This window comes from Phocoena sinus, chromosome X (genome assembly GCF_008692025.1).
Source record: "Phocoena sinus isolate mPhoSin1 chromosome X, mPhoSin1.pri, whole genome shotgun sequence".
NCBI classification, from domain to species: domain Eukaryota; kingdom Metazoa; phylum Chordata; class Mammalia; order Artiodactyla; family Phocoenidae; genus Phocoena; species Phocoena sinus.
The window spans coordinates 1,431,020-1,446,747 of NC_045784.1; the positions used below are offsets into that span (position 1 = coordinate 1,431,020).

The 15,728-nt window shown below is 46.4% G+C and overlaps 1 protein-coding gene across 21 annotated transcripts in view; it reads right to left on the minus strand.

The window, feature by feature from the left end:
• DHRSX (dehydrogenase/reductase X-linked) overlaps nucleotides 1-15,728 on the minus strand; it is a 321,810-nt gene that overhangs the window by 288,751 nt on the left and 17,331 nt on the right. The window lies entirely within an intron of this gene.

Genomic DNA, 15,728 nt, shown 5'->3' on the forward strand with positions numbered 1-15,728 from the left:
ACTCACACGCAGAGAGAACAGACTCGTGGTGGCCAGTGGGGCAGGGATTGGGGGAGGGATGGATTGGGAGTTTGGGGTTAGCAGATACAAGCTATTATATATAGAATGCATAAACAACAAGTCCTACTGTAGAGCACAGGGAACTATATTCAATATCCTGGGATAAACCATCATGGCAAAGAATATGGAAAAGAATGTATGTGTATGTATAACGGAATCCCTTTGTTGTAGAGCGGAAATAAACACGTTGTAAATCAACTATACGTCAATAAAATAAATAAACTTTACTGTGTCTACAATCTTAAACTACCCAAAGTGTCAGTAACATGTTATTATACAAGATGAAATAATGCTTTACTAAATGTCAGACTTCTCTTTTTGACTCCATTTTAAAATTGTACTGTGCCCAAAATAAAAAGGGTATATTGTGATGTAAAAATAAAAAAGAAGAAAGAAAGAAAGAGAGAGGGAGGGAGGGAGGAAGGAAGGGAGGGAGGGACGGAAGGAAGAAAGGATAAAGTGTAGGCTTTATTATTATTCAAGTATGGGGTGAGGCCAACAGGTCAGGAGACGACCAATATTGAAAAGACGGTTGATCACTCACAGTTCCCAAGAGGAGGGGGCACAGCACACCATGCAGGGTTACACGGGGAAGCACCAGGGTCGGTCAGGAGGCAGAGGGAAAGGGGGAAACGAGACAAGAGCCCTGCAGGAAGGAACAGGTGAGGCAGGGTTAGGATGGGCTGGTGTGAATAATTTCATCAGGTCCTGGCTGCAGGGACTGTCCTTGTTGTCTGGTACCTGCCCTGGGCAGGACGAGGGCAGGTGGATGGTGGCCCAGAGTATGGGAGCCCCTTAGAGCAGGGGGTGGGGTGTGCATCTGGATGGGTAGCTTTGTATTTGAGAAGCACGTTTACAGCTCAGTTATTTGCTATCCATAGGAATTGGCTAGTCCTAGGAGCTAAAGCTCCTATAGGACCAAGGTGGCAAAGATGAATTCTGTATTTTCCCTGTCTCCTTTATTTCACTTTTTTTACACGTTTTTTTATTGAAGTAGAGTTGCTATACAGTATTTTATAAGTTTCAGGTGTACAACACAGTGATTCACAATCTCCTAAGGTTATACCCCATTTATAGTTATTATTAAATATTGGCTGTATTCCCTGTGCTATACAATATATCCTTGTAGCGGGATCTTAGTTCCCCGACCAGGGATGGAACCCATGCCCCCTGCAGTGGAAGTGTGGAGTCTTATCTACTGGACGGCCAGGGAAGTCCCAGTAGCTTACTTATTTCATACACAGCAGTTTGTATCTCTTAATTCCCTACCCCTATCTCTCCCTTCCCCCTTCCCTCTCCCACTGGTAACCACTAGTCTGTTGTCTAGAAAAGATAAACTTTTTTTTTTTGCTCTGCAGCACGTGGGATCTTCCCGGACCGGGGCACGAAACTGTGTCCCCTGCATCGGCAGGCGGACTCTCCACCACTGCGCCACCAGGGAAGCCCGAAAAGATAAACTTTTTAATAAATGGTGTGGGGACATCTAAAAAGACCTTTGAAAACAGATGAAATGAGATCCATACCTCCCAGGACACATCAAAATGAACTCTAAGAGGAAAAAAGCTAAACAATGAAAATATTCAAAGAAAGCAGGGACAAATTTATTCTCAACCTCAGAGTAGGAAATGCCTTCGTAATTCTAACTCAATATTCAGAAGAATAAATAGATCAATTTCACTCCTAAAAAAAGTGTACACAGTTTAAAAAAAAAAAAAACACCATAAGGACTTGCCTGACGGTCCAGTGGTTAAGAGTCCATGCTCCCAATGCAGGGGGTGTGGGTTCCATCCCTGTCTGGGAACTAAGACCCCACAAGCCACGAGGCGTGGCCAAAAAAAAAGAAAGAGAAAAAAAATCCTACCAAAAAATTAAAACAACACCATAAGCAAAGTCACATTCAAAGGGCTATTTTCCGAGTATGTAAAGAGTTCTTAAAAATCAGGAAGAAAAAAAAAAAAACAACTCTACAGAGAAGAAGGGCAAAAGCATTTGTTGATATAAAAACATACTGAGGGCTTCCCTGGTGGCACAGTGGTTGAGAGTCCGCCTGCCGATGCAGGGGACACGGGTTCGTGCCCCGGTCCGGGAAGATCCCACAGGCCATGGAGCGGCTGGGCTCGTGAGCCATGGCCACTGAGCCTGCGCGTCCGGAGCCTGTGCTCCGCAATGGGAGGGGCCACAGCAGTGAGAGGCCCGCGTACCCCCAAAAAAAAACATACTGAAATGGCCCTTAAAAACACATGCCCAAGTTTACACCTAATAAGAGAAATGTTAATAGTTAACGAAAACTGCTAGATACCATGACACCCATCAGGTTGGCGGAAGTTTAGAGACTTCAACAGCCTCATTTCTCTCACCTACAGCGTGGGTAGGAGTGCAAAACAGCACAGTCCCCATTGGGGGAAACTGGGTAATATCTAGCGCAATTACATGTGCTTCTATCGTTTGATCTCGAAAAATCACTTCTAGGAATCTGCCATGGAGAGACAAGGCCGGTTGCCAACGTAAAGCCAAGGTTCCTCAGGGCAGCACCTGTCTCTCCGTAGAGAAGGATGGATAAACCCCCTGCCATACCTGCATACAGGGGGGCATCCTCCATCCCTACAACGGGGTATCCTAGCCCATCCTGGGTCTCCACCATCACACAGGGGACACTGAGCAGCCCCGAGCGGGCCAAGCTCAAGTGATAATTCCACCTGTTGGCCAAGAGTCAGGTTTGATCCACTTGTTAGAAAATCCTTCCAGTAAGTGGGGACAACCTGTTGTCCAGCGCTGCAGTAAGGCGTTGCTGCCGGTAACATGAAGCAACAACCCTCCAAAGAAAAGCCCCGAGAGGGATGCAGGGGCAGCGATATCTCCCGGGAGGCGCGGAGGACAGCCACTAACCACCCCCACCCGGGGAATATTCCCCATCGCCGCGTCCATCAGAAGAGCACGTCCTTCGCAGAAACCCCAGATGAGTCCTTCGGGCGCCCCACAAAGTTCCCAGACACCCAGGCTGGATTCTACTAAAGGGATTCCAACCGCGTGCGGGTTTAGTTCCTGGGCAGGTGAGCCGGATCAATAAAAGTGCTCTTTTCCTAGGCTCCCGGCGTTTACAGAGAAGGGTTCCAGCACCGCGCTGCAGGGCAGGGAGCCTTAGGGAGGACCCAACTCAACTTTTCTTGTCCCCCTGGCATCCACCGGTCCCTCCTGAAAATGCAGACCAACAGCTGCTGAATGCGTGTGGGGCACGGTGTGGCGCCGACTGTGTGCCGTGAGCACAGGTGCACGCTGGGGTCTTGGGCTGGAGGGGACACCTTACAGCTCCCGGTGTGACCACCTCCCACAGAAGAGGCAACGGACGGGGAAGTCCCCGGTGGTCCAGTGGTCAGGACTTGGGGCTGTCGCTGCCAGGGGCCTGGGTTCAGTCCCTGGTCAGGGAACTAAGATCCCGCAAGCCACGCGGCAGGGCCAAAAAGAAGAGAAAAACCAAAGGACGACCACCGAAGCCTCGTCGGCAGCCTGAACTTTCATCTCAAAGCGAGGTTACGGGGGAAACTGAACAGTTAAGACCAAGTAGAATACAACACTGGTCCCCAAACTTTCGCAACCTGCAACACACTTGCTGCCCAGGAGTTTTTTCACACCACTGCTAAGAAAAAGAAAAAGAAATAAAAATATATGTGTAAAATATATTCTTATATAAATATAAATGAAATGTTTCTATTTAGATATTTATAAATAGTATCTATGCTATAGTCTTATCCTAGGTAAAATTATGTTTCTATATTTCAAATGTTACATATTTATTTTAATATATTTAAATATGTTTAACATTTAATACATAAAAAATATTTAATAATGTAAAACAAGTAAACAAGAAAAGTAAAAAAGATAATAGCAAATAGGATGTATTATTTAATGATGAGACAATATGAAAATAAATGATACTTTTATTTTAACATAAATATTTGTCAATATAAGTAATATTTATGAATATTAAATATTTTATATTTATAATGTTTACATATTATACTATGCAAATATTTATGTTATACATGTTTATATTTATAATATTTACTTATAGTTATAATGTTCACATTACTTGTAAGAGTTATAAATTATATATTTACATATTACATAAATATTTATAATATTTATAAATATATTTATTTTATACTTATATTCACATATTTTATTTTCTAATTTATGCAAAAATGAGAGTCATATATATATGCAACTAGAGGTCATCATACTAAGTGAAGTAAGTCAGAAAAGGAAAGACAAATACCAGATGATATCACTTATATGTGGAATCTAAAATATGGCACAAATGAACCTATCTACAAAGCAGAAACAGGGCTTCCCTGGTGGCACAGTGGTTGAGAGTCCGCCTGCCGATGCTGGGGACACGGGTTCGTGCCCCGGTCCGGGAGGATCCCACATGCCGCGGAGCGGCTGGGCCCGTGAGCCATGGCCGCTGAGCCTGCCTGTCTGGAGCCTGTGCTCCGCGACGGGAGAGGCCACAGCAGTGAGAGGCCCGCGTACCGCAAAAAAAAAAAAAAAAAAGAAAAGCAAAAACAGACTCGCAGACATAGAAAACAAACTTATGGTTACCAAAGGGGAAAGGGAGGGATAAATTAGGAGTTTGGGATTAACATACACACTACTATATATAAAATAGATAAACAACAAGGACCTACTGGATAGCACAAGAAACTCTACTCAATATTCTGTAATAACCTATATGGGAAAAGAATCTGAAAAGAAATATATATATAAAAAACAAGTATCAATATTATACATGTTATATAATATATATAAAATCACTTTGCTGTACACCTGAAACTAACATAACATAGTAAATCAACTACACTTTGAAAAAATTAAATTAAATTTTAAAATAAAGAACAAAGGTCCTTAATTCTCTTGGTCCCTCCCACTAGAATTGAAAAGAACAGAGAGAGAGTTTCTGTTTCCCTGTCAAGGAGGGTTCCAAACAAACCCCTCGGTCCACACTCAGAAAGGAATGGAATACTTCATTAAAAAGAAAGGTCAGGACTTCCCTGGTGGCGCAGTGGTTAAGAATCCGCCTGCCAATGCAGGGAACACGGGTTCGAGCCCCGGTCCAGGAAGATCCCACATGCCGTGGAGCAACTAAGCCCGTGCGCCACAACTACTGAGCCTGCGCTCTAGAGCCCACGCGCCACAACTACTGAAGCCCGCGTGCCGCAAGCCCGTTTTTCCGCAACAAGAGAAGCCACCGCAATGAGAAGCCCGCACACTGCAACGAAGAGTAGCCCCCGCTCGCCACAACTAGAGAAAGCCCACGCACAGCAACGAAGACCCGATGCAGCCAAAAATAAATAATAAATTTAACTTTTTAAAAAAAGACATGTCAAGTGAAAAGATCCAATGTAGACACGCTTCCGTCAGCACCTGCAACATCTGAAAATCTCGCCTCTACCCCCACGTCTATGGCTGAGAAGTGGCCACGGGAAAACCCAGCGAAGGCATTAATACCCCCTCCGACATGAGTAAGGTCTACAGTTTCCTCCTTGCAGGTGGACAGCACTCAGAGGACTCTGAATCGGGCGCAGGGCATTGGCCAGAAGAAGCGAGAGATGCCCAGGAGAGAGGCTGCCCCTCCCGGATCCCGGAGGCTAGTCTTTGCATCTGCGTCACCTGCATCCTGGGATGGCAGAGGGGTCCACGGGATTCAACCAGCCGTGGGAGGCCAGGCAGCAAAGGAGGGAATTGGCAGGAGCACGCCAGGGAGGGTGGGCGGAGGAACGGCCGGGCGGAAGGCACCGGATGTGAGGTCAAGGGAATCATTCCTCTAACGTGTGCTGAGAACGAGACCACCGCCCTGCTGCTGGGCACCCAGGCCGGACGTGGGCCAGTCCCCACCTGTCCCGGAGAGCTGACTTCCAAAGCAAGAAGCTGACTCGCCCACCCAGAAACAGTCCAAGTGTCAGGCTGTCGAATCCCAGTGGCCTGCCTGGTATGGGAGCTGCGTCTCCCTCTGGCTTCAGCTGAGAGAAGACTCCTATCACACGTGCTCCCTGGTTGCATGGCCGTCGCAGCTCGTGGGATAATCTCACGTGTCGAACTGGCTGGGCCACGGGGTCTAGATATGTGGTCAGACATTATTCTGGGTGTTTCCGTGACAGTGTTTTACTGGATGAGATGAACATTTAAATCAAGGGGCTTTGAGGAAAGCAGGTTGCCCTCTCTGGTGTGGGTGGGCCTCGCCTAATCCGTTGACGGCCTCAATAGAACAAAGGCTGAGATTCTCCAAGGAGGAGGGAATTCTGCTTCCTGACGGCCTTTAGACTCAAACTGCAAGTCTTCCATGGGTTTCCAGCCTGTCGGCCCACTCTGAAGATTTAGGACCTGCTAGACCCCATAATTACATGAGCCAATTCCTTAAAATGAATCTCTCCATAGATAGATAGATATCAATAGACAGACAGATACAGGATAACTTGAAAGATGATATAGATGATAGCTTGAAAGATGACAGAAAGATACATAGATCGATACATAGATAAAGATGATTGGACACATACATACATAGATGATAGATTGATAGATGATAGATATATGATAGATAACAGATGGTGTTAATGACATATAAACAGACTGAGAATAGATAAATGGATAGTTCAGGTAGGCCGATGATAGATACATAGATACATGTATAGTTAAAAAGACAGAGATAGAGATATCATTTACAACAAACAATGAGCAATTTCTGGTTTAAGTATAGCCCATGCAATATCCGGGATGTGCTTATACTACCAGCATGTGCGTTATTTATCTTCCATCCAAGCTGACGGCGTTTCTGCTGAGATGGGGGATGTTTCAGCCAACAACTGTCCAGGCACATCCTGGGTGGTCTCTGCAGAGCCCACGTCCTCATTTTGTCAGCCTATAGGGAACGTCTTCCCCAGGCCCCTCTCCTTGGCGTGTAGATGGCCGTCTTCTCTGTGTCCTCACAGGGTCCTGCTTCTCAGCATCTCTGTGTCCACATTCCCCCTTTTTACTAGGCCCCCAGTCCTGCCGGCTGAGCCCTCACCCAAGTGACCTCACCTTAAGGTGCTCATCTACAGAGACCCTATTTCCAAATAAGGTTACAGTACGCGGTGGGGGTGGGGGGACTCCAACATATGTTTTTTGGGGGGAGGAGGCGTGATTCAAACCTTAACCAGGGGCGTACACCTGCACACACACGTACATCCACGCGAGGACACACCAGCCTGGCTGGAGGGAGCTCCCTAGGAGGGCAGGTGACCCGGGCCCTCTCTGCCCCCCTTATCTCCCCGACACGGGTCAGCTGCAATGCACATTCCTTCCACGCTTCCCCCGGAAATCTAGCTGCAAACAGATCCACGGGATCCCTGTACATCACCTCCACAGTCACCCTCTCTTCCCCACACCGTGCACGTCTTTGATCCTGGGTTCAACACCAACTCCGACCTGTCAGCTCCTGTCCGACAGATGTCAGAGAAAGTGCTCTGCCAATTCCGAGGTAAGCTGATCCCAAGCGCACCAGCCGGGCCTGGGACCCGTGTGGTGACTGGGACCCGTGTCACCAGCTGCCCCGTCCCAGATGGGTATCTACAAGCCGCACCATGACAAGGCTCTCACCTGCTCCTTTCCTCCCAAAGCCACTCAGCACTGCAGCCTCTGGGTCCAACGCTGCAGCATGAAACTACTCGCCCCTGGACTTGTTTCTGGATCACCACGCACCGCAAGAAGAAAGGCAACTGAGATCTTGGCAAACGCCACGATGTTTGCAGGGTGCCGGGGGAGAGGTCCCTTCCAGACTATGTTTAGAACGCTCTCCGCTCTCGGTTCTGTTTGAAGCGTCTAACTTGGAGTGCTGACCTCATGCCTCGGTGATGGCCAGCGCTTGGGAAAAATAGCAAAACGACAGCCCTCTGTACACCGAGCTCACTGCTCATTAGAGACAGCTCCAAGGGTAACGGAGAAGAACATATCTGACTCCACATTAGGTGTGTTTCTTTAACTTTTGTATTCTTTCCCTTTGAGTTCAGAATGTTGCCCATCGCCTGAAATATACAGGATAGCCCTTTCTCAAGGCTCTGACCCTTAAGGGTGGAACGCCTTTCCATTCATAGAGAGAGAAAAAGTTGCACAACAGAGAATAACATTGGTTTTCTTGAAGGTTAACAGAAACACCGTGACCTGACTTTCGTGGACAAAGGATTCCTGCACCAAGAAGTCTGCAATAACCACCCACACCCTTCCTTCACCTTCCCATTAAAAATGCTTTACTGAAACTCTTTGGGGAGTTCGGGGGTTTGGGGGCACAAGCCACAGTCTCCTTGCAGGACCCTGCCATAAACCTTTCTGTGCTCCAAACTCCGATGCCTCGGCTTGTTTGACCTCAGGGGTGCCTCACCCGAACTTGTACCCTCCCAAAAAGAGAGAAAAAGGAAATGAACAAGGATTTAACTGATACTGAATAAAATACTGATATGTAACAGGATGTTGGAACTCACTCCTCCTTAAAGAAAATGAGGGCTTCCCTGGTGGCGCAGTGGTTGAGAATCTGCCTGCCAATGCAGGGGACATGGGTTCGAGCCCTGGTCTGGGAAGATCCCACATGCCACGGAGCAACTAAGCCCGTGTGCCACAGCTACTGAGCCTGCGCGTCTGGAGCCTGTGCTCCTCAACAACAGAAGGTCGCGACAGCGAGAGGCCCGCGCACCGCGATGAAGAGTGGTCCCCGCTCACCACAACTAGAGAAAGCCCTCCCACAGAAACGAAGACCCAACACAGCCAAAAATAAATAAATAAAATTTAAAAAAAGATCTTAAGGATGCTTCTTTATAAAAAAAAAAAAAAAAAAAAAAAAAAAAGAAAATGAAAGCAAAGGAAGTTAGTAGGTTTCATCAATAACAACAGCTGGGTCCCATCCAGGATGGCAACGCCCCAGAAAAATGAACCGTTTGCATATTCAATTTTCCACCGAGACTGTATCTTTTAGGAGGTGAGTTGGAGGGGGTCTAAAGCGGACGTGCATGTCCCCTACGTAGCAATTCTACTTCTAAGAATTTCATGCCACAGACATACTCCCACAGGTCTGCAGAGACACAGGAACAAAAATATTCACTGCAGCCTTGTTCGTAAAAGAAAGATCTTTAGTGTGACTGTCATTTTACAGGTGTTACTCAAAAGAAAGGCACAGAGCTCTAGCAACAAGGTGGGCGGGGAGAAAAAGAGCCATTTCAAAAGGGTTCCATTGTGCATGCCTCCATTTCTATGACAGTCTTGAAGGGACAGAATTATAGAGCACAGATTAGTGGCTGCCAGGGGTGAAGGACGGGGTGGGGCGTTGGTGTGGGAAGGAGATGGGCCACGCCAGGGATCCTTGGGGTCACAGAACTGCCCTGTGTCTTGACCGTGATGGTGGATTCTCAAAGCCACACATGCAACAGGATCACACACACGCACATACACGAGCGAATACAAGTTAGAACAGGGAAATCTGAATCAAAGCATTGCATCGCACCCAAGTCAACATCTAGGTTGGGATGTGGTACGTGCTGCAAGCGGGTATAGCCCTGGGAGAAAAACAGGTAAAGTGTTGCTCCATTTTATTCCTCACAACTGCACGTGAATCTACAATTATCTCAAAGCAGGAACTGGTTTTTTCGGCCACGCCACACGTCTTGCGGGATCCTAGCTCCCTGACCAGGGACTGAACCCAGGCCCTCAGCAGTGAGAGTGCCGAATCCTAACCACTGGACCGCCAGGGAATTCCCAGGAACTTTTTTTTAAAAGTCTACACTAATGCCATGTAATATAGCCTCTCCTTAAAAGAGAAAAGAACTAAAGTAAAAAGCAAAACAAAGAACTCCGCCTCCTTGGCCCCTGTCCAGTTGTTGTGAAATGACCCGAGGCTTCCGGCTCCCTTTTGAATTGGGGATGACCCCGTGCCTGGTCCTTTTATCAAATACTGAGAGCTGGACCCCCAGCCAGGACTGCCCGCTGTCACGAGACAAAGTGGACACCAGGTACAGGGGTTTGCTAAGCCCAGGCTATAGCAGCAACACTACCTCGTCCCTCATCTACCAGGTTTCTGGACTTTGGTCTCTGTTCTTTGTTTCCTGTCTTCCACAGACACGCCTAAGCCACCTTGAATTCTTTCCGAGAGCACGTGGGTGGTCAATTCATTTCTTCACTCCTTAAATCTTTGCTCCTGTGCTCCACTGGGAAATAACCACATACCTCTTTGAAGAGAGCATTAGCGAAACGTAAATCAAAGCCACACAGTATGTTTTATATCATGTGATGTGACTTTTACCACAATAAAAAAAAAAAAACACACCATTTAAAAGAAGAAGAAAGAAACAGAAAATAACGAAGTTGGTAAGGATGTAGAGAAATCGGAACCCTCCTCCACTGCTGGTGGGGATGTAAACTGCAGGAACCACTTTGGAAAAGAGCCCGGCGATTCTTCAAACGGGTAAACATGGAGATACAATAGCCCAGCTACGCCACTCCTAGGTATCAATCTATCCAGGAGAAATGAAAACACGTATCCACTCAGATACGTGTGATGAACACTCAGAACACCGTGATTCACAGTAACCAGAAAAGTGAGAACAGCCCAAGTGTCCATGGACCTTGAACACGTGAGGCTCAGTGGGAGAAGCCAGACCCAGAAGGAGCATATATGCCATGATTCGGTTTATATGAAATACTCAAATAGGCAAACGCATGGAGACAGAGGACCTGGGGGGGTAAACAGGAGTGGGGAGTGACAGGTAACAGGTACAGGGATCCCCTGGGGAAGTGGTTTTTAAAATGTTCTAAAAGAACATAGCAACGGTGTTTGTACAACTCTGCAAATATACTAAAAACCACTGAATCGCGCCATTTACTGGGTGTATTGTATGGTGAATTATTTCTCAGCTTAAAATGGGGGAAACACCTTGCTTAATCGTGAATAATGGGGGATGGGCGGGGACCTGGAAATTCTGGTATTCTTCTCACAAATGAAGAAGGACATATATAAGCCACTCTTTCATGGACCTTCTACCATCTTAGGCATGTGTGTGTGTATGTGTCTCAAGAGTCCTCAAACTTGACAGAATAATGTTAAAATGACGTGTAGCTGAACCTCCAAGTCAGCTGGCCCTGGGAATACGTTTTCCTGACACGCAGCATCACGGAGGTCCTTAAGAATGGCTGTGTCGATAAACCACGATAATTAAGAAGCTTAAAAGTCTCACTAGTGAGACCTGCCTGACAGACAGATGATGGGAAGCAACCTTTCCAGACAAAGCCGCCATCAGGCCCTTTGGACACCATACCAGCCTGTGCCCCGTTTGCTGACCAGGGAATAGGAACAGGATGGCCATTCATCCCAGGGATAGAATGATCTAGAAGCATTAAGACTGGAGAGGCGGGGGGGGGGGGGGGGCACAGATGGGAAAGCTTAGTATATGAATACATCATTATCATCTATGTATCAATCCTAAAGTGAGATTGGCAGAAAAGGAAACAATCTAGAAAGACATCCAGACCCTACATTAAAAACCTACTTAGGGGACTTCCCTGGTGGCACAGTGGTTAAGAATCCACCTGCCAGTGCAGGGGGCACGGGTTCGAGCCCTGGTCCGGGAAGATTCCACATGCCGCGGAGCCACTAAGTCTGTGAGCCACAACTACTGAGCCCACGTGCCACAACTACTGAAGCCTGCGCCCTAGAGCCCGTGCTCCGCAAAAAGAGAAGCCACCGCCATGAGAAGCCCGGGCACCACAATGAAGAGTAGCCCCCACTCGCCGCAACTAGAGAAAGCCCACGCGCAGCAACGAAGACCCAACGCAGCCAAAAATAAGTAAATAAAATAAATTTATAAAAGAAAAAAGTGACTCAGTCCTACGAGCAATGGCGTGAGGAATGATACTGTGTCACAATAAGTGATGCTGGGTCCAGGGAGGCCATGCGCATGTCATGTTGTCCAGATCCCTCTAGAGAGCACGAGTTCATGCTTTCGGGGATGGGTGGCATAAGCCATAAGCCAAGCACCAGGAGGCAGGTCCACTGCACACTGTACTGAATTGTATGATTTAATGGTGGATTCAATCTCAGTACAGCTGCTCAACATGGTTGAAGACCGTGCTGAATCACGGACAGCGGGGTAGGCGTGGGTGTGTAGAGGTCCCGGGAGTTCCTCCGTGAGAAGGGGGCTCATGTGGGCTGGAGGTGGGAGACCTAAAACCCAGGACGTAACTCCGAGAAGCCAGGCCCAGGCATCAGCCTCGACAGTAGTGCCGGGGGGGGGGGGGGGGGGGGGGTGCGGCGTTTGTCAAAATTAGTGATGCGTTCAGACTTCCCCGGCGGTCCCGTGGGTAAGACTCCGCGCTTCCAAGGCAGGGGGCACGGGTTCCATCCCTTGTCGGGGAACTAGAACCCCGCGTGCTGCAACGTGTGGCCAAAAACAAACAAACAAATTGGTGATGGGGTGGCCTCAGAAGCCACCACCCAGGACTCCGAGGCCGTCCAGGGCTGGTAGGAAAATAGGCGCTCCCCAGAAATTATCCCAACACATCGGAGTCTGGGGACACCCATGGCTCCCGGTAAAGATGCATGAAAAAGTGCCTGGATTCTTCACGGGAGAATTAAACAACCAGCACCTTCGGAGCATGCCCTGAGTTTTGCACAATTCTATTTAAGCACGTCCATCACGAAGCACCCACAGTGTTACAAGTCAATTTGCCTCAGTAAAGTTGGGGAAGGAAAGAAATGTGATATTAAGGGGGTATGCGTAACCAAGAGGGAATCACCTGCAAAGCGATCACGCGTTACATGATAAACACTGTTTAGAACCTTATGCAAGTGACCAAAAAAACAGAGGCAAGCATTTTGCAGTCACTTATACTTGGTTTTTCAATAGACCACAGAGAAATGATGGAGTGAAAAAAAAAAAACAAAACACCAAAACAGGATACAAAGTTGTATGTGATGTAGGGTGATGGTTAAAGGGTACTAACATTATAGGGAAAAAAATCAAATGTTCACAGCAAAAAAAAAAAGCATGTCCACTAATAATGACCTCTGCTGTTCATCTCTTTTGTGTATGGCAACGTGTATATGTTAATCCCAGTCTAATGTATCCGCCCCCCTTCCCCTTTGGCAACCGTAAATTGTTCTGTCTGTGACGATTTCTGTTTAAGTTCATTTGTATCATTATTTTAGATTCCACAGGTAAGTGATATCACATGATATGTGTCTAACTTCCCTTAGTATGACCATCTCTAGGTCCATCCATGTTGCTGCAAATGGCATGGTTTCATTCTTTTTCGTGGCTGAGTAATATTCCATTGTATATAGGTACCACATCTTCTTTATCCAACAAGGATTTACTGTATAGTACAGGGAACTATACTCAATATTTCCTAATGACCTATATGGGAAAAGAATCTGAAAAAGAATATATATATATATAACTGAATATAAAACTGAATCACTTTGCTGTACACCTGAAACTAACACAGCATTGTAAATCAACAATACTTCAATTAAAATTTTTAATTTTTTTTAAAATAAATGAAAAATTCAAGAAAGTTTTCAAAGAACAAAAAAAGGAAGACTAATGATAGCAGACAGCAGGCACCAGTATCACGTTGGCTTAGGGTTTACTTCCATGCCTTGATAATTGTTTATGTATCTATTACTTGTATTATTAATGTGACATTTTTAATTTTTATCTTTAAAGAATGGGAAAATTGCAATACTTACCTGAATTTCTTATCCTATTTCATTTTTCCTGACAGCTTTGGTTAGTAATGTAATTTTCATATTGATAGCTTTATAATATTACCATTTTATTTTGTAACAATAATTGCCAATATCGCTTCATCTAAACGACAGTTAAATATTTTCTCTGTTCAACTATCGATTACACAGAATTAAGACTTAGAGTTTCTTTAAGAAGGGTTTATTAAAACTACATTTGCTGAATTACGAAAAAAAAAATTCACATCTGAGAAGCAGAATTCAATGACAAGGAAATGTTTAAAATTGACAGCGAGTGGGGTGACCACAGCTTGGGTGTTTTACACCAGAGGAAAATGCTTGGCAATTAAGTCCGTCAGCATGAGGAAATGAAATTTTTTTTTGACAGGTCCTCCCATGACTGGGAGGGGCTTGGCTCCTATATTCCTTGGACCCCCAACTCTAACTGGCTTTCTTGTAGTGCCATCTATGGACATAAAGTATGTTTAGTTATGGGTCCCTCCAGAGAAATGGACCACCAGGAAGCACAGAGAGAAAGAGAAAGGGAGAGAGAGAGAGAGATTATTTGAAGGAATTAGTTCATTCAACCACAGATGTGTAGAGGGGGCACCCCAAAATCTGAAGGGTAGACCAGCAGGCTGGAGACCCAGGGAGAGCTGAGGTTACAGGTTGAGTCCCATGACCATCTGGAGGCAGAATTCCCTCTTCCTTGAGGAACCTACGTCTTTTCTTCTCCTAACATCTTCAACTGATTGGACAAGGCCCACCCACATTGTGAAGGACAATCTGGTTATGTCAAAGTCTCCTGGTGTCAATTTTTTTTTTTTTTTTTTGTGGTACACGGGCCTGTCACTATTGTGGCCTCTCCTGTTGCGGAGCACAGGCTCCGGACCCTCAGGCTAAGCGGCCATGGCTCACGGGCTCAGCCGCTCCGCGGCATGTGGGATCTTCCCAGACCGGGGCACGAACCCGTGTCCCCTGCATCGGCAGGCGGACTCTCAACCACTGCACTACCAGGGAAGCCCCCAATTTTTTTTTAATTGTAGTTGATTTACAATGTGGTGCTGGTTTCCGGTGGACAGCAGAGTGATTCAATGATACACTTTTTCAGATTCTTTTCCATTGTAGGTTTTTACAAGACATTGAATATAGTTCCCCGTGCTCTACAGTAAGTCCTTGTTGTTTATTTTATATAGAATAGTGTACATCTGTTAATCCCAAACTCCTCAGTTATCCCTTTCCCCTTTGGTAGCCGTAAGTTTGTTTTCTATGTCTGTCTGTTTCTGTTTTGTACAGAAGTTCATCTGTATCATATTTTAGATTCCACATATAAGTGATATATTTGTCTTTCTCTGACTTACCTCACTCAGTACAATCATCTCTAGGTCCATCCATGTTGCTGTATGATTTCAATGTTTATCTCACCTTTTTTTTTTTTTTTTTTTGGCCATGCCATGGGGCATACGGGATCTTAGCTGCCCAACCAGGGATCGAACCCGTGCCACCTGAAGTGGAAGCACAGAGTCCTAAGCCCTACACCACCAGGGAAGTCCCAACGCTCCTCTCACCTTAAAAAATATCTTCCCAGCAACCTCTAGAGCAGCGTTTGACCGCAAAGCTGGGTCCACAGCCCAGCCACAGTGAGATAAAATTAGCCAGCACAAAGTATGAGTTTTCGGGCAACCGAGAGCCCTAACTAGCTTCCGATGGGCATCGTCTGGAAGCAGGGACCCGGCCAGCTGGACCAGAGGAGCGTGGAAAAGTCACCAGCTCAAGCCAGCATGGCACCATCGCCTGGATGACGGCTCATCCTTGTGGCAGGAGGACCTGACGGCCGCCTCTCATGCTGGCGTGTTTCCACAGCTTGAGAAACCAGTGCAGGTGTCAGCCACGAAGCACGGCTGCT